The following is a 21708-nucleotide window of genomic DNA, read 5'->3' as shown; positions in this document are numbered from 1 at the left end:
ATCAAAGCCAGGTCCAAGGCTGAAAGTCATGCCTGCAATTGACGGTTGATCAATCACCAAACCCAGAGGCAGCATGATGCAGCAAGACCTGTAGACTCTAGATTCAAACTAAAGCCCATAAAAAGGACGAGTGAGATGGAAGACTTTGAAGGGTAACATTCTTCTGTCAACATGGAAGGGCATTGGCACATGCCCAACAGAGATCCAGTTCGTCCTTGTGCCCAGCTTTCCTGGCCAGTTAGCTACGAACCCAAGCTGCAAAATCAAGCCACGAACTCAAGCTATCTTCAGGATTGGTAACTATGCAGCAGCTGCAGAACATCTGATGGATGTGTGTGTGCGTGAATGTGTGTGTGTGTGTATAGGTATTAGGTATAATGTGTGTATATAAGGATTAAGATATTAGTTATTGGTCATAAATCAAATTATCATAATAAATGTGGCATCTTTGTCTTGCCCCCTGAAAAGATTTTATGTAGTTTTGTGTGTATAACACTGTTGAACACTGGTGAGGGTCTTAAGAAAAAATAGTTGATCTGAAACTCCCTTTCATGTTGAGAGTTGTTAGTTGAATTGTTCCAGCTCCTTACTGTGGCCACATAATGCCTAGCACCTCAACACAGGAGTAAATTCAGATCACTTCATAATAGCAAGGAAAATAGCTTATGTTGCCACTTCCTGTAATGTTTATCATTAAACTTTCACTAACAGAACAGTGTTGTTGTTCTCAGAAATAGTGCAGCACATCACACCGAGGTTGCTTTATATCTGACATCTCCACGGGATAAGTGTGAATGATTTGCACAATATAATATTGAAGAACGTCAAGCACCTGCTCTCTCTAGTGACCAATAGTAAAAATTGCAGGCTTCTCTGTATAGTGCAATTATTATATGGCAAATGAAGCTAAATTTCTGCTCTGAATTACACCAGAGGAAATATGGAGTATTTCCACTGAAATCAGTGAAGTTATTCCAGATTCACATCAATAACTGAAGCAGAATCTGTTTCAATGTCTTTAAATTTGGGACTTTATTGTGCTGGTCAAATGTGTATGGTTAATGATTTTTCTATTCTGTAACACACACACAAGCAGGGTAATTGGGCAGTGCTGGACAAGATGTCTGATTGAGCTCTTCTCACCATGACAGAGCTCTGAGGGGCAGGAAGGAGGATAGGGGAAACACAGGGACATGTCCATAGGATGGAATCTCCTGGGATTCCCCATGTTCTAGAGCTCGGCACAAAGAGCTAGCCATAAAAACCCCATGGGCAGGGTGCAGGTTATGAAGGGGTGTGGGATGCGAGGAGGCAAGCAACAGCTGGTAGAGTGTGAGTCTCCCCAACAGGCAGAATGTTACAGATCAAACACTTTTGGTCCAGATCAGAGACAGCGCCAAAGGCCACTGAGAGCTCCCCCTGCAAGAAGGATGTATGCAGCATGGTAAGCATCTCCACAGGTTTTAGAAACTGATCATGCCTCAGTTTCCTCAGAATGACTACGGCCAAAATTCCATTGAATGATGGGGAAAAAGAGGCATGTCTCAGGGATCCTGCAGCCAAGAATCCCAGCTGAAATTGGGGAGCAAATTTAGGGAATCTGAGGCATGGGTCAGGGTTGTTGTGACAAAGACTCCAGCCAAAATTGAAAAAACTGAGGCACAATCTGGGGTGGCTGTGGCCATGATTGCAACTACAGGCAAGTCTTATCTTATGCGGGGGTTCTGTTCCGCAGTTAGCGCATAAAGCGAAAACCGTGTATACTCAAAGTTACATCCCCAAGCCCTTTAAATCCCACCCGCAGCTCCAGCGGCTGGGCCGGGGCCAGCATTTAAAGGGCTCCATTGGGCTCCCTGCCACAGCAGGAAGCCCCGAGGATCCCTTTAAATGCCGGTCCTGGCCCATTCACCGGAGCTGTGGGTGGGATTTAAAGGACTCCACCGGGCTTCCCACCATGCAGGGCCGGTGCAAGGAAGATTTGCGCCCTAGGCGAAACTTCCACCTTGCGACCCCCTCCAGCCCTGCAGCAGCTCCCCGCCCCCCTGCCCTGAAGTGTGCTGCCTGCCCCTGTGGCAGCTCCCCGTGGCAACTCCCCACCCCATGGCTTGAGGACCCCTGCGGTACCTCCCTACCCCAGCTCACCTCTGCTCCGCATCCTCTCCAAGCAGGACTGCGCAGTGGAACACCTGGGCTGGCGGCTGCCGGCAGCGGCGTGCCAGGGCAGCCCAGAGGGTTCCGGGGGCCTGGGGTCTTCAGCGGCGGGGGGCCCCTGCTTTGGCGGTAATTCGGTGGTGGGGGGGCTGTGACGTTATTGATATAAACTGGGACCATATAGAACATGGGTTGCCACCAAGGTCCTGTAGTGGCACCAAATCCTAGGTAAAGGGGGTCATATAAGGTGTCTAAGACCAGGTTACGGATTACTGGTTATGATTATGCTGTCCGTATGTCTGTATCATTTTGGTAGTTGAAGTTATGAATATTGGCTGTATGCTGTCTGTATTTCAAACTTGTGTTGTGTTACTGGGAAAGATCCCAGACAAGTTGGTGTCAGCTCTGTTTAGCCTGCTTGATGGCCCATTAAGGACCAACACCTACACAATTGTCCCATCGAGAGAAGGCAGTTACGCCCTGTGACTCAGCGGGGTGTGCAGAAACTGGCCCATGTGACTTCAAACTCCATTTTGCTGTAACTTTCCACAGCAGGAACAAAGGAGTGTTCTTACACCTGGAAAAGCCTATATAAGGCGGAGGCCTCATCTCCATTTTGTCTTCAATCCTGCTTCTTACCTCTGGAGGGACTTTGCTACAAACTGAAGCTCTGCACAAAGGACTGAATGACCCATCCCAGCTGGGGATGTATTCCAGAGACTTGATTTGACCATGCAGTTTACTCCATCACTGCTACAAGCCTGAACCAAGAACTTTGCCATTACTGTATGTAATTGATTCAATTTAACCAATTCTAGCTCTCATCTCTATCTTTTTCCTTTTATGAATAAACCTTTAGATTTTGATTCTAAAGGATTGGCAACAGCGTGCTTTGTGGGTAAGATCTGATGTGTATCTTGACCTGGGTCTGGGGCTTGGTCCTTTGGGATCGAGAGAACCTTTTTCTTTTACTGGAGTGTTGGTTTTCATAACCACTCATCCTCAGGACGGGTGGCACTGGTGGTGGTACTGGGAGACTGGAGTGTCTAAGGACATTGCTTGTGTGACTTGTGGGTAGCCAGAGGGGCGAAACCGAAGTCCTTTTTGCCTGGCTGGTTTGGTTTGCCTTAGAGGTGGAAAAACCCCAGCCTTGGGCTGTAACTGCCCTGTTTAAGCAATTGGTCCTGAATTGGCACTCTCAGTTGGGTCCCGCCAGAACCGCATCATCACAGGGGCCCTTCCGCTCCGGGACCTGCTGCCGAAGTGCCCCGGAGACCCACCGCGGGGCCCCCCCACCGCCAAATTGCCACCAAAGCGGGACCAGCCGCCGAAGTGCAGCTGGGTCTTCAGCGGTACTTCTGTGGCAGAGGGCCCCCACCGCGGGTCTCCGGAGCACTTCAGCGACTGGTCCCAGAGTGGAAGGGGCCCCCGCCACCGAATTACCGCCAAAGACCGGGCTGCATGTCGGCAGCGGGTCCCGCTTTGGTGGTAATTCACCGGTGGGGGGTCCTTCTGTCCTGGAGCGGAAGGACCCCCCTACCAGCGAGGACCGGGAGCAGAAGAAGTTCCAGGGGCCGGGCCCCGTGAGAGTTTTCCGGGGATCCCGGAGCGAGTGAAGGACCCCACTCCAGGGGCCTTGAAAAATGCTCATGGGGGCCCCTGCAGGGCCTGGGGCAAATTGCACCCCTTGCCCCCCTCTCTGAGTGGCCCTGCTGGCGTGCTGACCCAGAGGAAGCCCTGGGCTGCCGGCAACGGCGCCCTGACCGGGGGAACCCCCTGGGCTGCGGGCTGCCTCGGCGGCGCCCTGACTGGGGGGACCCCTGGGCTGCAGGCTGCTGTGGCGGCACCCTGACCCGGGGGGCCCCTGGCCTGCCGGCTGCCCCGGCAGTGCACGCTGACCCAGGGACCGGGTCAGTGCGCCTCCACGGCAGCCGGCTGCTGCGGCAGCGCCCTGACCCGGGGGACACCCTGGGCTGCCGGCTGCCGCGGCGGCGCCCTGACCCGGGGGACACCCTGGGCTGCCGGCTGCCACGGCGGCGCCCTGACCCGGGGGACACCCTGGGCTGCCAGCTGCTGCCAGCAGCTCATACTCCCTCTTTGTCCCAGCAGCAGCTGCCGGTCAACCATTTAAAAAAAATTGGTGAGCGCTTTTTGGCGCCCCGAAATCTCGGCACCCTAGGCAACCGCCTAGTTCGCCTAAATGGTTGCACCGGCCCTGCCGCCACAGTGGGGAGCCCGGAGGAGCCCTTTAAATCCTGCCCACAGCTTTGGCAGCCAGGCTGGGGCTGGCATTTAAAGGGCCTGGAGCTCCACAGTGGCCGGAGACTCGGGCTCTTTAGTTTGCCCCAGGGGCTACCAGCCACCTCTGCAGCTGGGAGCCTCCTGGGTTATTTAAAGGCCCTGAGACTCCCAGTCACAGTTGGTGCCCTAGGACCTTTAAATCTTGAGACCACGCCTCTTCCACTTGAGGCCATGCCTCTGGACTCTGGCTGTACAGCGTAAAGCTGAAATTGCATATGTTAAATGCGCGTAAGTTGCAACAGACCTGTACTACAGCGTTAGGTTGACATAAAGCAACTTACATTGACCTAACTCTGTAAGTGTGTACATTACACTTGCTCCCACCAAAGTAAGTTCCCCACTACACTGATCTAATAACTCCACTTCCACAAGAGGCACAGAGCTTGCGTCGATGTAGTTAGGTAACACAGTGTCTGTGTTGATACTGCATTACTTACATCACCTGTCAGCTCTGCTCTGAGCTCTCAGCTGTGAGCTCTGCTCCTACGCGCTGACAGCCCAGGCTGTGAGTACCTGGCAACGGGGCTCGCAGCTGAGCGCTTCACGCAGAGCCAAGAGTCCAGGCTGTCAGCCCCCCACATGGCCCCACTTAAGTTGGTGCAAGCACTTCTGGTGAGGACCTCACCACTGGCAGAAGGGAAGTGTGGACATGAAAAAACACAGTAATGACTGCGGTGGCTGTACACTGATCTAACATAGGGCAACTTAGGCTATGTCTACGCTAGAGACCTTACAGTGGCACAGCTGTACCACGGCAGCTACACTGCTACAAGGTCTCCCATGTAGCCACTCTATGCTGCCGGGATAGAGCTCTCCCCTTGGCAGAGTAAACTGCCCCCAACTAGCAGCGGTACCTATGCTGGTGAGAGAGCCTCTCCTGCCAATGTAGCGCTGTCCACTCTGGCCCTTCTGTCAGCGTAACTTATGTCAGTCCAGGGTGTGTGTTTTCACAGCCCTGAGTGACATAAGGTTTGCCAACAAAAGTGCTTGTGTAATTATAACCATAACTGGGTAGAGTAAACAAGGCCAATGTCACACAGGGTGCACAATTTTTCCACAGCCCCGAGTAACATAGCTAGGTTGATCTAATGATGAAGAGTAAATGGGCCTTACTGGCAAAGGGTAGATGCAGCTCACACTGGTAGCTGAGGAACAGTCGTAACCACCTATTATTCCTATTGGATGAATTATTCCTTTAGCTCATGTTATTGAGAACTGTGCTGGGGACTTGTTAAGCCCTGGTTCAGATTCTTGCAGACAGTCATCGCATTTGCACAAGGTGGAATTTCTTTGTTTTTCCATTTAAAAGAAACCAACTAATTCTATAGCAAACCTAGATTAAAAAGTTAAAGCTGCAAAGCAAGGCACTCAGTCTTCGGAAATACTGGAAATAAGGCTGCCTAGGCAACCATATTAACTTTACCTTGTGTCTATCCATAATGATATGGTCTTCAGTTACACGATCACATACCATTTCTCACTCCCACCTCCCATGCACACAGGTATTCAAGCAGCAAGCCAACTCTTACAATGGAAATTTGATATGTTTGAATCAAAGCTGGATGTGGCTTCTTCAGAAATGTTCAGTTCTTTGCTCCGGTGTTTTGGAGGGAGCAGCGGGGAGAAGTGAAAGCTCTTAGGGAAAATATTAATGAAGCAAAACTGCAAAAGGAATGCTAAATCTTTGGCCTGGTTTTTAATAAAAATATGTTTTGTGAACACTGGAAGACTGAATTAATGGGAAAAACATGATAAAATCTATCAATATAAGAACCTTAGAAAGCTGTAGCTAAGCAGCTGTAAATTGTTTAAATCCATATGATACCAAATATTTCCCATCATACAGCATAAAATAACCAGGGACAGAGTATCTCCAGAGAGAACTCTGGCTTCCTGAAGTTCAAATGTTACTGCTACCTGCCTAGCTTACGCTGCGTTGTTCAGAAGCAATCCACTATGCAATCAGGGTATCTCTCTGCTGTAAAGGGAAACTTACCAGACAGTCTATTTCCTTGTAAAATGTGTCAGTACCTGTTTCCCCAACTCTCTGCTTTCCTCAACTTTTCCTAGTAAGAGAGAGGGTTAGAAGCTGCCTCTGTTTAGCATGTTTCTTTATTTCAAACACAAACTCTGAGGACGTTGTAACAGCAGAGTGAGCTCACAGGGTTCATGAAGTCATTAGGACTCTGGGATGCATGTTATGGCAGTGGTCATCAGATGGCGCTATTAGCCATTTCCCATAATCTTTCAGGTTCTTTCTCAAAACATGTCAGCAGTAGCCAGTCTTTCTCAGAAATGCTGTAGTGTTGGGGGAGGAGGGATGTTTATGATACAGTTTTCCTGTGGGGAGCTGTTCCAAATAGCACACGTCTCCTCTCTGCCTTAATCACTCGGAGTCAAAGCGTAGGGTGCAGACTGGCTTCCTGGGAAGCAGACGGTGTTGTTTGGGCTGAGATGCCTAAGTGCTTGGGTAGTTTTTGTGGCAACCTCTGGTTAAGGACCATGTAAATCAATAGTCTATGCTAAGACAATACCCAAAAGTCAGAACTTTGAATTGTACTGCTCCATACCCCATCTCTTCCTCTGGGCACTCTTCCAGCCATGGAGGTCAGTGCTGGAGTTCATAGGTAGGGCCTTACCAAATTCACGGCCATGAAAAATGCTTCACAAACCATGAAATCTGGCCTCCCCCATGAAATCTGGCTATTTTGGAGGGGATTTGCGGTATCGCTATCCTTACTTCTTCATCACCTGCAGAGCTGGGTGGCCAGAGGGCGGTGGCTGCTGGACAGGCACCCAGCTCTGAAGGCAGCATCACTGCCAGGAGCAGTGCAGCAGTGATGGTGGCATCATACGGGGGCAGTTGTCACTTTTTGGGGGCAGGATGTTGGGATGGTCTTATAAGTGGGTGACTTGGGTGGCTGCCCAGGGTGCCATGGTCAGGGGGCACTGTTGTCATCCCTCCCCCCTACACACACACAGGCAGCCCAAGGCCCCTTTAACACACAGGCTCTGGGAAGGGGCAGGATTGAGGGGAGCCCCGGCCGGCGGTTCCTATCATGCATCAGGTTCAGGGCTGGTGCAAGGAAATTTCGCGCCCTAGGCGAAACTTCCACCTTGCGCCCCCCCCCCAGCCCTGCAGCAGCTCCCCCCCCCCGCTCTGAAGTGTGCCACCCGCCCCTGTGGCAGGTCCCCGTGGCAGCTCCCTACCCCATGGCCTGAGGATCCCTGGGGTACCTCCTCACCCCAGCTCACCTCTGCTCCGCATCCTCTCCAAGCAGGACTGCGCAGTGGAACCCCTGGGCTGGCGGCTGCCGGCAGCGGTGTGCTGACCCAGGGGACCTCCCTGGGTTGCCAGCGGCGTGCCAGGGCATCCCAGAGGACTCCAGGGGCCTGGGGTCTTCAGCGGCGGGGGGCCCCTGCTTTGGCGGTAATTCGGTGGCAGGGGGCCCTTCCGCTCCGGGACCCACCGCGGGGCCTCTCCACCGCCAAATTGCCACCAAAGTGGGACCAGCTGCAGAAGTGCAGCCGGGTCTTCAGTGGTAATTCTGTGGCGGAGGGTCTCCAGAGCACTTCAGCGACTGGTCCCAGAGCGGAAGGGCCCCCCGCCACCGAATTACCGCCAAAGTCCGGGCTGCATGTCGGCAGAGGGTCCCCCTTTGGTGGTAATTCACCGGTGGGGGGTCCTTCTGCCCTGGAGCGGAAGGACCCCCCCGCCAGCGAGGACCGGGAGCAGAAGAAGTTCCAGGGGCCGGGCCCCGTGAGAGTTTTCCAGGGCTCCCGGAGCGAGTGAAGGACCCCATTCCAGGGGCCTCGAAAAACACTCGTGGGAGCCCCTGCAGATCCTGGGGCAAATTGCACCCCTTGCCCCCCTCTCTGGGCAGCCCTGCTGGTGCGCTGACCCAGAGGAAGCCCTGGGCTGCCGGCAAAAGCGCCCTGACCGGGGGGACCGCCTGGGCTGCCGGCTTCCGCGGCGACGCCCTGACCTGGAGAACACCTTGGGCTGCCAGCTGCCGTGGCGGTGTGCTGACCTGGGGGACCCCCCGGCCTGCTGGCTGCCGCGGCGGCACCCTGACCCGGGGGGCCCCTGGCCTGCTGGCTGCCCCGGCGGTGCACGCTGACCCAGGGCCGGGTCAGTGCGCCTCCATGGCAACCGGCAGCCCGGGGTTTCCCTGGGCCAGGGGATCCCCTGGGCTGCCGGCTGCCGCGGCGCGCCCTGACCCGGGGGACACCCTGGGCTGCCGGCTGCCGCGGGGCACCCTGACCCGGGGGACAGCCTGGGCTGCCGGCTGCTGCTGGCAGCTCATACTCCCTCTTTGTCCCAGCAGCAGCTGCCGGTCAACCATTTAAAAAAAAATTGAGGGGCGCTTTTTGGCGCCCCCAAATGTCGGCGCCCTAGGCAACCGCCTAGTTCGCCTAAATGGTTGCACCTGCCCTGAACGGGGTCCAGCTGCTAGTCCTGGCCAGGCTGAGGAGGGACGGGTCTTCCTCTTCTGCTGCACAGGCCACTTCCAGGGCCAGGTCAGAGGCATCTCCACCAGCAGCACAGCAGTAATGGCAGCAATACCATACCCCCCTCACATCTGCGCTATGTCTACACTAGAGAGTTTACAGCAGTACAGCTGTACTGATGCAGCAGCATCACTGTAAGATCATGTAGCTGCTCTGTGCCAATGAGGGTGAGCTCTCCCATCGACATAATTAATCCAGCCCCAACATGTGGTGGTAGGTATGCTGGCAGGAAAAGCTCTCCTGTCGGCATTTCGCTGTCCACACTGGCACTTAGATCAGTGTAACCTATGTTGCTCAGGGGCTTGGCTTATTCACACCCCTGCCCGACATACGTGGTAGTTTAGACCTAGCCCTAGTGGATTTTTGGTTGTCCTTCTCCCAGTACCAGGGGAAAGGGGAAGGGCCAAAGAGGAGTCCGGATGCTGGGAGCAATAGGTCTAGAGGGCCAACTGGGAGAGGCCAGCACTGTAAGTCAGCCGGGTTGATAGGGTAGGTAGGCCAATAAGGGAGTTGAGAGCTGAGGGCCTGCCCTCTATGTGAGCTAGGGCTTCCAGGGAAGAGTAAGACAGAGCCAAGGAGAGAGCCACAGCTCAGAGCTGGGAGAGCCAGAGCGGTAGCCCAGAGCTGGGAGCTGGAGCAGCAGAGACCAGCCATGTGGGTTGGATCAGTCATCCATTGCTTTTTACATTGGTTTGAACCACATATGCTCCAATCAAATTACAGGTGGTTCCAACATCCACACTTCTATTCCTTTGAATCTACGGGGTCCCAGAAGGGGCCCTTTTCTTGTCATAACGAGCTTCATATTAATAACCATTTTACCAAGGTACCTTTAACCACCCTTTTATTAAAACATCCTTTATCCCTCTTGTAAATTTCCTGAGAATCTGGGGCCTCCCAAGTGAATTTCCCGAGAACCTGGGGCCTCCCAAGTGAATTTCCCATTGCCCTCCTGGTGTCACGATCTGTAGTTTTGCCTCCCCCAAATCTTCTTGTCCAGCATATCGGAACAAAAGGGAGTATTTCAGCCTAAAATGAATTGTCTTTTCCCCTGGAGTTACCCGCTTAGGCATGTCATTCTACAAGTGAATGCACTTGGGCTTACTACAGTTAAATAGTAGGCTGTCTGTTCCTACCCAGCGACAACCGTATTCACCTGGGTAGACTTTTATTCCTCTCACTAATAAATTCACTCTCCACCTCCCTCGTGTATACATAAGGATGGTGATGTTGCCAGCACAGCCATATGGATTCTGTAGTCACCATTTTACTTTCTTTGCAATCCAAACCATGATACATTGCCAGTTCTTGATCATTCTACATTACTATTTACTTTGTCCAAGTCCATGCCTTTCAGTTGCAGTTTCTCTGACGTGGGATCATATCCATCCAAGGGGCCTAAAAGAGTGATCAGTTCTCCTGGGATGTTGGGATCAGAAGTAATGTTGAGGGTGTTGTTCATTTTACATTACACTGTCATCCACGGGAAGTCTCCCCATGCCTCGAACACAACAGGTTCTGGATTCTCACACCAAAGGAGGAGGTCTGCAATCCAAATGCCAGCAAAAACAGCACATGGGAGTGCATCGTCTCCCAAATCTTCCAGCATCCACACAATTAGCAATCTGAAACACAAGGCAAAACAAAACTTCTGCTCTCCCTATATAGTAGGGGTTGTACATTAACATTTAAACTAAATTTATTAACTTGTACTTGGATCCAGCTGGACTTGAGTTTCACCCCTTTCTTCCTTTCTTGAGACTGGGCTCTTGAACGACTCACTGTGCTCCGAGTGCCCTCTGGGGCTTCAGCATGTGCAATGTTCTTAATTTGTTTGGAGTTGCTCAGGGCTATCCCCTGTCCAGCATTTCAGCTGTGTGGAGTGAAACAATTTTAATGTGGTTTTCTTCCCCAAACAGATTTCTAGCTGATAAGCAGTGGGACTTGCTTTATTGCAAATTTTAACAGGTTCTACCTAGACTGGAGTGTGACGTTATGAGTATAATATAATATCTCATTGAAAGATGACAGGACCAGAAAGAGTTAATTAACTCACCTCACCGACTGACCTGACCCATGGGTGAATCTTAAGGACTGGTTAGAAAGATACGTAAATGAATAGAGCTTTGAAATGCAAGTCTGCATTGTTAGAGGTAGAAGGGTAGATGTTTTTCTCAGGTCTTGTGATGTAAGCAAACAGGTCTTGTCCATTGCTATAGTTTTAATTCAAAGATCAAAAAAGGAATATTAACATTTATGATGATACTTGAGTGAAATAGTATTATTGTCTATGTGTCTCTTTGAAGGTTGTGGTAACCTGTATCTGAACTGTTTAATGGATAAAACTACTCTGTGCTAATTGCCAGGATGTTTGGGAGAAGGAGAGTTAAGCCTATTGTTTTCTCAGACTGAAAGGCTGCTGGAAACATATATATAAGAACCCTGGGACATGATCCTACTTCATCTCAGATCTGCTTTGGGTTTCAAGAAGGGGAAATCTTAAATCACAAGGATTGAGATCCCCAGTCATTGACTGGAGCCACCCTGAATATGGACATTGGACTATAACCTATTGACTATTTCTGAAAGGACTTTTGGCAACTACAAGCTCACCTCTACTATGCATCTAAACCTAAAGAATTGAATTCAAGTCTGTATGTGTATTGATCTTTTAACCAACACTCTCTCTCTCTTTTCTTTTTTAATAATTTTTAGCTTAGTTAATAAGAATTGGCTATTGCATGTATTTTGGGTAAGATCTCAGTTATAATTGGACCTGGGTTTGTGGCTGATCCTTTGGGATTGAAAGAACTTTTTCTTTTATATGATGAGATAAGATTTTCAGGAATCATCATCATATGTTTGACAGGTGTGTCTGGACGGAGGCCTGAGGCTGGGCACTTTAAGGGAACTGCGTTGTTTGGACTTCTAAGTAACCAGTGAGGTACTATAGAAGCTGTTTTCTGCTAGCTTGGCAAATCTAAGTACTGAAATAACCACCAACGTTGGGGTTTGTCTGCCCCGTTTTGTTTGCAGTTCACCCTGATTGAGTGACCTCAGCTGGCTCCCACTGGCAGCACCATCACATGGAGTGAGAGCTCTAGAGCTAGAGCAGGGGCTCTCTCTTTAACCAGTTGGTACATAACCATATCCCCTCTCTGCTGCTCTTGGGGATTCAAGATTAGAACCATTCTCTGATCCATTTTCCAAGCATTGGCTCCTAGGGTCACAGCAACCTGCCTGTGAGTACTAGCAACAACTTTTAACAGCTGTTGCATCCACTGGTCTGTAAGGACCTGTGGCTGCACGTTATCAAGCTGTGTCCCATCTACCTACCATTGAAAAAACTGAAAAAACCTATTCCTTCCCCACACAATAACATAGGTCTGGACCGGTCTGACATGGCTGATACAGAACTATTTGAAAGGCAGGTGAGCTTTGTTAGAAGCAGAGAAATTCTTGTAACCCACTTTTCAATTTAGTGGTGGAATTTTAATAGAGTTCCTGGGAACCTTACCAGGAGGGATGGTAAATTGATAAATTAAACAGTAACAAGTCACCAGGACCAGATGGTATTCACCCAAGAGTTCTACAGGAACTCAAACGTGAAATTGCAGAACTAATAACCATAGTATGGAACGTATCATTTAAATCAGCTTCTGTGCCAGATGACTGGAGGATAGCTAATGTAACACCATTATTTAAAAAAAAAAAAAAAGAAAGAAAAAGGCTCCAGAGGCGATCCTGGCAGTTACAGGCCAGTGAGCCTAACTTCAGTACCAGGCAAATTGGTTGAAACAATAGTAAAGAACAGAATTATCAGATACACAGATGCACACAATTTGTTGGGGAAGAGTCAGCATGGTTTTTGTAAAGGGAAATCGTGTCTCACTAGAATTCTTTGAAGGGGTCAATAAGCACATGGACACGGGGGATCTACTGGATATAGTGTACCTAGATTTCCAGAAAGCCTTTGACAAAGGTCCCTCACCAAAGGCAAAGTAAGTTGTCATGGGATAAGAGGGAAGTTTCTCTCATGGATTGGTAACTGGTTGAAAGTTAGGAAACAAAGGGTAGGAATAAATGGTCAGTTTTCAGAATGGAGAGAGGTAAATAGCAGTGTCCCACAGGGATGTGTACTGAGACCAGTCTTATTCAACATAGTCACAAATGATCTGGAAAAAAGAGTAAATAGTGAGGTGCAAAATTTGTAGATGATACAAAACTACTCAAAATAATTAAGTCCAAAGGAGTCTGTGAAGAGTTACAAAAGGATGTCATAAAACTGGGTGACTGGGTAACAAAATGGCAAACAAAATTCTATGTTGATAAATGCAAAGCATTGGAAAACACAATCCCAACTATACATATAAAATGATGAGGTCTAAATTAGCTGTTAGCTAATCACTGTAGATAGTCATTGTAGATAGTTCTCTCCTTAAAACATCCACTCAATGTGCAGCAGCAGTCAAAAAAGCTAACCAGGTTGGGAATCCTTAAAAAGGGGATAGATAAAAAGACAGAAAATAATATATTACCTCTCTGTAAATCCACGGTATGCCCACATCTTGAATACTGTGTGCAGATCTGGTCGCCCCATCTGAAAAAAGATATATTGGAATTGGAAAAGGTACAGAAAAGGGCAACAAAAATGATTAGGTGTATGGAACAGCTTCCATATGAGGAGAAATTGATAAGACTGAGATTCTTCAGCTAGGAAAAGAGACAACTGGGCAGGGGAGAGGAGAGATATGTCTCATGTAAAAGCATGTCTGATGTAGAGAAAGTGAATAAGGAAATGTATTTGTGAAGGACAAGACTATATCAGGGTTCAAGAAAGAAATAGATAAGTACATGGAGGATAGGTCCATCAACAGCTATTAACCAGGATGAACAGGGATGGTGTCCCTAAGCCTCTGTTTGCCAGAAGCTGGGAATGGGCGACAGGGGAAGGATCACTTGATGATTACCTGTTTTGTTCATTCCCTCTGGGGCACCTGGCACTGGCCACTGTCTGAAGACAGGATACTGGGCTAGATGGACCGTTGGTCTGACCCGGGATGACCGTTCCTATGTAGGATCCTCCTCCAGTACTTTACTGGAAGAAAGTCAACTCATGTTAGGACTGATAGATTCTGCTTCAAACCTGATTCTTAAACCATGGTAATTTGTAATTTTTGCCAGTAGGTGGCACAACATACCTAGTGGTTTACTGTAAAATTGAGATGAACTCTTTCAACAGAAATGTCTAGAATAAAATGTTTTTTATCGAACACCTGGCATGTAAGACAAGGTTAACTTAGTTTTTGTTTTAATTTACATTCCAAATATCTGTGGCCTGTATATACTCCATAACACAACTGTATTTGAGCTTTATAATTTGTGTCACATTCCTTTACATGGAAACCTATTACATATGAAACAGATGGGTTTCCTGCGTAATAGAAGGAGCAAAAAAAGTGAAGCTAGGTGCTAAACATTTTGAGAATAGAGGGGAGACAGATCAGGAAGCTCTTACTTGGGCAATGTATTCGGACGATGACGATCATCAATATTAGTTATGTCACGCCTACAAAAGCAACACACATCAGGCAAGTTAAATACCAAGAATCATTAATTACACGCCAGTTTTCTAGTTTTCCTAAGTACATAAATATGCAATAATGGAGCAGCACATACAACATAGCAGGCTACGGACCAAACCACATTGCTCTGTAACGAAGCACAGTTAGCCTTATTTCTCTGTTCCCCCCCCCGCCCGCCGCCCCTGTCAGTATTCTGGCCAAACAGATCAATTATATTGAAACACACTTTCTTTTTCTGGGTGGCTTTTCATATTCCAGTTCCCCTATCACTTATTAAAGTGTAGGCAATAATTTTAAGAGCACAGGCCTAGGGACTAGCTGACCTGGTTCTACTCCTTAACATACTCATTAGATGACTGAAAGCAAGTTTCTTAGCCCCTTCACACCTCAGTTTTCCTCTCTGAACCTTCATAAAGCACTTGGAGATCATTGGAGGAAAAGCAAACTGTGATTCTTAGCACTGGGGTGAAGGAAAACCATACCTAAATTGTATAAAATAGACCAGCTTGCAGCCAACTTAATTTTTACAATGAATGTATAGCCTGGGGAGTATGCAAGCCCCAGCAGATAATGATTCATCTTCATCAGGACAACCTGGCTGAAATATTTACTGGGAACTATAGGTTTATGGGCTGCACTTCTGCACTAAAGATGCAGAAACTCCAGGCCATCTGGCAGACCTAAATTCCACCCAGGCCAGTAAGTTGTTTGGTCAATGTCTGCCTCATAACCCTGGATGTCTTATGGCTGTGCAACTTTGGCTCAGGACTCTGAACCCAACAGCTAACCAGCACCCACAAGCCTCACCCTGGCTTTGCCCAACTTGGATACTCCTTGCAGGCTAACTGTAGAACACTTCCAGCCTGGAATTTGCCCCCAAATCCTCCTCTTGCAGGATCCAGTCATTCTCACAAAACACAACATGACACAGGTAAGCAGAAAACACAACCTCATCTTCTCCCCTAGAGCATTAGGCATGATTACTTGTTCCTCCGAAACATAGATCCACCCTGTTACTGAGTCAATTTTCTCCAGCCCAATAATTAGCACCACCCAGCTCTCTGGGTAAGTGATTCCAGCTGAGCCTGAAGCCTTTTCTGGGCAGCAGCAATGTCAGTGAGTAGATGTTCCTGCTAGCAGCCTTCTGTCAAACCAAGCAAAACAGATAAAAGGTAGGGACGGTTACAAGCAAATATAAGCTAAAACATGCATCTAAAAGACTAAAACTTAACCTAGCATGACACAGTCTTTGTTCAAGATGGTTTCTCTCACCCACAGTCTCCTTTTCAGCTTATTGGCCAGTCTGGAAAGGTTCCAACTCAGAAATCAAAGTGCTTGGTTAAAGTGAAGGATCATGTGTGGATTTGGCCTCCCTCTCTTTATAGTTCAATGAAACTTGGCAATGCATTCTTCTCAAGGGTGCCCCCAGATACAGTTCATTGGTGCATGCTCTGTAAAGGAGCTATAAGGTCTGGGGGATCTGGCTGCATGTTGATTTCTCCCTCCATAACGGTTGCTATGATGCTACTTATCTCTTCTTGCAGCAACCTCCTCTACAAATGAGTAGCCCATCGAATTTGGGTCGCACGCCCGGTTTGAGTCATCTGCCTCTTTGTCTGGAGAAAACTTGTTTATCAATTGCTTTTGTCATGCCTGGCTTAAACAGCTTTTAATCACAGGCTTTAAAGCATAATATTAGTAACTACCCATGATGTCACATACATCATGGTAACATTTCTTTTGCAATGATGTTATTGATCAGTGTCATTGGTTTTTAAATGATACGTCCCAAGGGTTTCCTAGGGAGGTGGTGGAATCTCCATCCTTAGAGGATTTTAATGCCTGGCTTGACAAAGCTCTGGCTGAGATGATTTAGTTGGCATCGATCCTGCTTTGACCAGAGGGCTGGACTAGATGACCTCCTGAGGTGTGTTCCGTTTGCAAGATTGTAAGGCATATTGTGTCTGAAAGCCATTGCAGTACTGTGTTGGATGTGAATACAGAGGTGCCTAGGGTCACAGAGATATACCCAGGTAATCCTGGCAAGTGACCCGGACCCACACTCTGCTAAAGGAGACCAAAAAAACTCCAGGGCCACTACCAGTCCAACCCAGCACTGGGGGGGAATTCCTGCCCAACCCCACAGAGGGCACTCAGACACTGAGCATGTGAGCAAGAATCAGCCAGACAAGCGGCTGAGAGAGAGAGTGCTCAGTGCCACCTTAGAACACGAACCCATCTGTCCAAAGTCCCAACTCTAGCCATAGCCATCACCGATGCCTTCGAGGAAAGAGAGAAATAAAAACCTCTCTGACCACGTGGCGTGGGGTCGGACAGATACCTGCCTGTAACCTGCAGGTGGGCAGCTGAAAACCTGAGACATGAGCATTTATGGCTGCTGAGCCCTGTCCCCTGCATGCAGCCCCATCCTACAATCACAGTCATACGTATCCAACTCTTATTAAAAACTAAGTCAGTTGTTGACCCCTACGGCTGCAGTCAGGATGCTTTTCTGGCATCTCAGTCCTCTGGCGAGCAGAAACAGTCATCTCACAGGTAGCTGCAATACGTATGTGGCCAGGCCACAGCCAGGCGGTCCTAGCACATTGTCCTTCTCTTTCCATGGCTCTTCACCTTCCTTGAAGTGTACCTCTTCATTGGAGCAGTTGTGTCCCCTCTCGGACTTGTGTTTCCACGACGGATTAAGTCGAATGCTTCCAGTCTCCTCCTAGAGATGAGGCCCTCCATTCTCCCCCTCCTCAGGGAGCTACTTAGGGCAGCTGTTCTGGTTTACAATCAGCCATGCTGAGCAATGTGAGGGCTTGAACGCCAGAAGGGCCTTGGCTGGGATGGGACTTTCCCCCTTGCTGGGACCCTGTGTGCACGCCCTCCGCTCCGGAACTCCCTCTGAAACTCCCCTGTTTGCCACTCCTGTTCGCCGGCTCAGGACTTCGCCGGCCGCATGGGGATATATACCAAAAAATACAGATTAGCCCCACCCCACACATGTGGGGGAACTGCAAAACATTAACACACCTCACTCCAGGGAGAATCAGGGCAAACAGTAACTGGCACACAGCATTCCTGAAAACACAGATCAGCAGGTGCCATCTACGCTATATGAAACGCTAAATTATGGCATAAGAAAAAGAAAAGAAAGACATCTGCCTTGCACACAAAATGCCTGTACAAAGGCTTTTTCTTCAAAGGACACATGGAGTATACCCTCATAATGGCTGAGCACTTGGACGCCCTCTCGTGCAATAACAATCATTAACCGCCACAATTCCTTTTGAGATGGTCAGAGGCGGAGTTCCCGCTTCCTCCCCTGCGGCTTTGCCGAAAAGGCGCGCCCACTCTGGCCTGCGCCCCGTCGAAGCCACAGAGGGACTCGGGAGGGCGGCGTGCGCCAGCCGCCCCCGCCAGTGGCGGGCAAGGGAGCGCCGGCAGCCGGCCGGCCCTGGGTCAGGGTGGCCGAGCGGTCCAAGGCGCTGCGTTAAGGTCGCAGTCTCCTCCGGAGGCGTGGGTTCGAATCCCACCCCTGACAGTCCCTTCTCTGCCACTCGCGGCCTGGCCGCCTCTTGCCTGGGCCTCTTTTCTTGGCGCTAGGGAAGAGACCGCGGCAGCGGGCCGCCGCTTCCGGTGCGCTTGAGCGTTGGCCTCTCGGCCCACAGCTCCCGACGCGGGGTACCGTAGGTCGTCAGGGTGGCCGAGCGGTCTAAGGCGCTGCGTTCAGGTCGCAGTCTCCTCCTGGAGAGGTGGGTTCAAATCCCACCCCTGACAAGGCCTCTCTTTCCAGCCCCTTGGAGCTGTGGCCCGTGGAGGGAGAGCCCTGTGGCGGGGATGTTTTTCTTCGACTCCTACCCAAAGGGGCTCCCCTGCTAGCTTGGTCAGGGTGGCCGAGCGGTCCAAGGCGCTGCGTTTAGGCCGCAGTCTCCTCCGGAGGCGTGGGTTCGAATCCCACTCCTGACAGCCGTGGGCAGGGCTTTTGTTTCCTTGGGGCTCGCTTCGCTTCTTTTTGGGCGGGCGCTTGCTGTAGAGCTGGTCAGAGGCGGAGTTCCCGCTTCCTCCCCTGCGGCTTTGCCGAAAAGGCGCGCCCACTCTGGCCTGCGCCCCGTCGAAGCCACAGAGGGACTCGGGAGGGCGGCGTGCGCCAGCCGCCCCCGCCAGTGGCGGGCAAGGGAGCGCCGGCAGCCGGCCGGCCCCGGGTCAGGGTGGCCGAGCGGTCCAAGGCGCTGCGTTAAGGTCGCAGTCTCCTCCGGAGGCGTGGGTTCGAATCCCACCCCTGACAGTCCCTTCTCTGCCACTCGCGGCCTGGCCGCCTCTTGCCTGGGCCTCTTTTCTTGGCGCTAGGGAAGAGACCGCGGCAGCGGGCCGCCGCTTCCGGTGCGCTTGAGCGTTGGCCTCTCGGCCCACAGCTCCCGACGCGGGGTACCGTAGGTCGTCAGGGTGGCCGAGCGGTCTAAGGCGCTGCGTTCAGGTCGCAGTCTCCTCCTGGAGACGTGGGTTCAAATCCCACCCCTGACAAGGCCTCTCTTTCCAGCCCCTTGGAGCTGTGGCCCGTGGAGGGAGAGCCCTGTGGCGGGGATGTTTTTCTTCGACTCCTACCCAAAGGGGCTCCCCTGCTAGCTTGGTCAGGGTGGCCGAGCGGTCCAAGGCGCTGCGTTTAGGCCGCAGTCTCCTCCGGAGGCGTGGGTTCGAATCCCACTCCTGACAGCCGTGGGCAGGGCTTTTGTTTCCTTGGGGCTCGCTTCGCTTCTTTTTGGGCGGGCGCTTGCTGTAGAGCTGGTCAGAGGCGGAGTTCCCGCTTCCTCCCCTGCGGCTTTGCCGAAAAGGCGCGCCCACTCTGGCCTGCGCCCCGTCGAAGCCACAGAGGGACTCGGGAGGGCGGCGTGCGCCAGCCGCCCCCGCCAGTGGCGGGCAAGGGAGCGCCGGCAGCCGGCCGGCCCCGGGTCAGGGTGGCCGAGCGGTCCAAGGCGCTGCGTTAAGGTCGCAGTCTCCTCCGGAGGCGTGGGTTCGAATCCCACCCCTGACAGTCCCTTCTCTGCCACTCGCGGCCTGGCCGCCTCTTGCCTGGGCCTCTTTTCTTGGCGCTAGGGAAGAGACCGCGGCAGCGGGCCGCCGCTTCCGGTGCGCTTGAGCGTTGGCCTCTCGGCCCACAGCTCCCGACGCGGGGTACCGTAGGTCGTCAGGGTGGCCGAGCGGTCTAAGGCGCTGCGTTCAGGTCGCAGTCTCCTCCTGGAGACGTGGGTTCAAATCCCACCCCTGACAAGGCCTCTCTTTCCAGCCCCTTGGAGCTGTGGCCCGTGGAGGGAGAGCCCTGTGGCGGGGATGTTTTTCTTCGACTCCTACCCAAAGGGGCTCCCCTGCTAGCTTGGTCAGGGTGGCCGAGCGGTCCAAGGCGCTGCGTTTAGGCCGCAGTCTCCTCCGGAGGCGTGGGTTCGAATCCCACTCCTGACAGCCGTGGGCAGGGCTTTTGTTTCCTTGGGGCTCGCTTCGCTTCTTTTTGGGCGGGCGCTTGCTGTAGAGCTGGTCAGAGGCGGAGTTCCCGCTTCCTCCCCTGCGGCTTTGCCGAAAAGGCGCGCCCACTCTGGCCTGCGCCCCGTCGAAGCCACAGAGGGACTCGGGAGGGCGGCGTGCGCCAGCCGCCCCCGCCAGTGGCGGGCAAGGGAGCGCCGGCAGCCGGCCGGCCCCGGGTCAGGGTGGCCGAGCGGTCCAAGGCGCTGCGTTAAGGTCGCAGTCTCCTCCGGAGGCGTGGGTTCGAATCCCACCCCTGACAGTCCCTTCTCTGCCACTCGCGGCCTGGCCGCCTCTTGCCTGGGCCTCTTTTCTTGGCGCTAGGGAAGAGACCGCGGCAGCGGGCCGCCGCTTCCGGTGCGCTTGAGCGTTGGCCTCTCGGCCCACAGCTCCCGACGCGGGGTACCGTAGGTCGTCAGGGTGGCCGAGCGGTCTAAGGCGCTGCGTTCAGGTCGCAGTCTCCTCCTGGAGACGTGGGTTCAAATCCCACCCCTGACAAGGCCTCTCTTTCCAGCCCCTTGGAGCTGTGGCCCGTGGAGGGAGAGCCCTGTGGCGGGGATGTTTTTCTTCGACTCCTACCCAAAGGGGCTCCCCTGCTAGCTTGGTCAGGGTGGCCGAGCGGTCCAAGGCGCTGCGTTTAGGCCGCAGTCTCCTCCGGAGGCGTGGGTTCGAATCCCACTCCTGACAGCCGTGGGCAGGGCTTTTGTTTCCTTGGGGCTCGCTTCGCTTCTTTTTGGGCGGGCGCTTGCTGTAGAGCTGGTCAGAGGCGGAGTTCCCGCTTCCTCCCCTGCGGCTTTGCCGAAAAGGCGCGCCCACTCTGGCCTGCGCCCCGTCGAAGCCACAGAGGGACTCGGGAGGGCGGCGTGCGCCAGCCGCCCCCGCCAGTGGCGGGCAAGGGAGCGCCGGCAGCCGGCCGGCCCCGGGTCAGGGTGGCCGAGCGGTCCAAGGCGCTGCGTTAAGGTCGCAGTCTCCTCCGGAGGCGTGGGTTCGAATCCCACCCCTGACAGTCCCTTCTCTGCCACTCGCGGCCTGGCCGCCTCTTGCCTGGGCCTCTTTTCTTGGCGCTAGGGAAGAGACCGCGGCAGCGGGCCGCCGCTTCCGGTGCGCTTGAGCGTTGGCCTCTCGGCCCACAGCTCCCGACGCGGGGTACCGTAGGTCGTCAGGGTGGCCGAGCGGTCTAAGGCGCTGCGTTCAGGTCGCAGTCTCCTCCTGGAGAGGTGGGTTCAAATCCCACCCCTGACAAGGCCTCTCTTTCCAGCCCCTTGGAGCTGTGGCCCGTGGAGGGAGAGCCCTGTGGCGGGGATGTTTTTCTTCGACTCCTACCCAAAGGGGCTCCCCTGCTAGCTTGGTCAGGGTGGCCGAGCGGTCCAAGGCGCTGCGTTTAGGCCGCAGTCTCCTCCGGAGGCGTGGGTTCGAATCCCACTCCTGACAGCCGTGGGCAGGGCTTTTGTTTCCTTGGGGCTCGCTTCGCTTCTTTTTGGGCGGGCGCTTGCTGTAGAGCTGGTCAGAGGCGGAGTTCCCGCTTCCTCCCCTGCGGCTTTGCCGAAAAGGCGCGCCCACTCTGGCCTGCGCCCCGTCGAAGCCACAGAGGGACTCGGGAGGGCGGCGTGCGCCAGCCGCCCCCGCCAGTGGCGGGCAAGGG

At 52.4% G+C, this 21708-nt stretch overlaps 1 long non-coding RNA gene and 15 other non-coding genes across 16 annotated transcripts; 15 read left to right on the top strand and 1 right to left on the bottom strand.

Moving 5' to 3' along the window:
• Window positions 1-10526: 10526 nt before the first annotated feature.
• On the bottom strand, window positions 10527-14012 carry LOC127049569 (uncharacterized). The gene is made up of 3 exons (XR_007774011.1): window positions 13935-14012; window positions 13503-13564; window positions 10527-10589 (listed from the first exon to the last, which is right to left on the bottom strand). It is a non-coding gene; the product is annotated as an uncharacterized LOC127049569 (long non-coding RNA).
• Window positions 14013-18013: 4001 nt separating this feature from the next.
• On the top strand, window positions 18014-18096 carry TRNAL-AAG (transfer RNA leucine (anticodon AAG)). Its single transcript has one exon. It is a non-coding gene; the product is annotated as a tRNA-Leu (tRNA).
• A 152-nt stretch (window positions 18097-18248) lies between these two features.
• TRNAL-CAG (transfer RNA leucine (anticodon CAG)) lies at window positions 18249-18332 on the top strand. Its single transcript has one exon. It is a non-coding gene; the product is annotated as a tRNA-Leu (tRNA).
• A 106-nt stretch (window positions 18333-18438) lies between these two features.
• TRNAL-UAG (transfer RNA leucine (anticodon UAG)) lies at window positions 18439-18521 on the top strand. Its single transcript has one exon. It is a non-coding gene; the product is annotated as a tRNA-Leu (tRNA).
• A 236-nt stretch (window positions 18522-18757) lies between these two features.
• On the top strand, window positions 18758-18840 carry TRNAL-AAG (transfer RNA leucine (anticodon AAG)). The gene has a single exon. It is a non-coding gene; the product is annotated as a tRNA-Leu (tRNA).
• A 152-nt stretch (window positions 18841-18992) lies between these two features.
• On the top strand, window positions 18993-19076 carry TRNAL-CAG (transfer RNA leucine (anticodon CAG)). Its single transcript has one exon. It is a non-coding gene; the product is annotated as a tRNA-Leu (tRNA).
• Window positions 19077-19182: 106 nt separating this feature from the next.
• On the top strand, window positions 19183-19265 carry TRNAL-UAG (transfer RNA leucine (anticodon UAG)). Its single transcript has one exon. It is a non-coding gene; the product is annotated as a tRNA-Leu (tRNA).
• A 236-nt stretch (window positions 19266-19501) lies between these two features.
• On the top strand, window positions 19502-19584 carry TRNAL-AAG (transfer RNA leucine (anticodon AAG)). The gene has a single exon. It is a non-coding gene; the product is annotated as a tRNA-Leu (tRNA).
• A 152-nt stretch (window positions 19585-19736) lies between these two features.
• Window positions 19737-19820, top strand: TRNAL-CAG (transfer RNA leucine (anticodon CAG)). Its single transcript has one exon. It is a non-coding gene; the product is annotated as a tRNA-Leu (tRNA).
• Window positions 19821-19926: 106 nt separating this feature from the next.
• TRNAL-UAG (transfer RNA leucine (anticodon UAG)) lies at window positions 19927-20009 on the top strand. Its single transcript has one exon. It is a non-coding gene; the product is annotated as a tRNA-Leu (tRNA).
• A 236-nt stretch (window positions 20010-20245) lies between these two features.
• On the top strand, window positions 20246-20328 carry TRNAL-AAG (transfer RNA leucine (anticodon AAG)). The gene has a single exon. It is a non-coding gene; the product is annotated as a tRNA-Leu (tRNA).
• Window positions 20329-20480: 152 nt separating this feature from the next.
• TRNAL-CAG (transfer RNA leucine (anticodon CAG)) lies at window positions 20481-20564 on the top strand. Its single transcript has one exon. It is a non-coding gene; the product is annotated as a tRNA-Leu (tRNA).
• A 106-nt stretch (window positions 20565-20670) lies between these two features.
• On the top strand, window positions 20671-20753 carry TRNAL-UAG (transfer RNA leucine (anticodon UAG)). The gene has a single exon. It is a non-coding gene; the product is annotated as a tRNA-Leu (tRNA).
• A 236-nt stretch (window positions 20754-20989) lies between these two features.
• Window positions 20990-21072, top strand: TRNAL-AAG (transfer RNA leucine (anticodon AAG)). Its single transcript has one exon. It is a non-coding gene; the product is annotated as a tRNA-Leu (tRNA).
• Window positions 21073-21224: 152 nt separating this feature from the next.
• TRNAL-CAG (transfer RNA leucine (anticodon CAG)) lies at window positions 21225-21308 on the top strand. Its single transcript has one exon. It is a non-coding gene; the product is annotated as a tRNA-Leu (tRNA).
• Window positions 21309-21414: 106 nt separating this feature from the next.
• Window positions 21415-21497, top strand: TRNAL-UAG (transfer RNA leucine (anticodon UAG)). Its single transcript has one exon. It is a non-coding gene; the product is annotated as a tRNA-Leu (tRNA).
• The last annotated feature ends 211 nt before the right edge of the window (window positions 21498-21708 follow it).

The sequence above is a fragment of the Gopherus flavomarginatus genome, chromosome 4 (genome assembly GCF_025201925.1).
Source record: "Gopherus flavomarginatus isolate rGopFla2 chromosome 4, rGopFla2.mat.asm, whole genome shotgun sequence".
Taxonomy (NCBI): Eukaryota; Metazoa; Chordata; order Testudines; family Testudinidae; genus Gopherus; species Gopherus flavomarginatus.
Note: the sequence above shows the minus strand (reverse complement) of the source record. Positions and strands in the feature narration are given on the sequence as shown.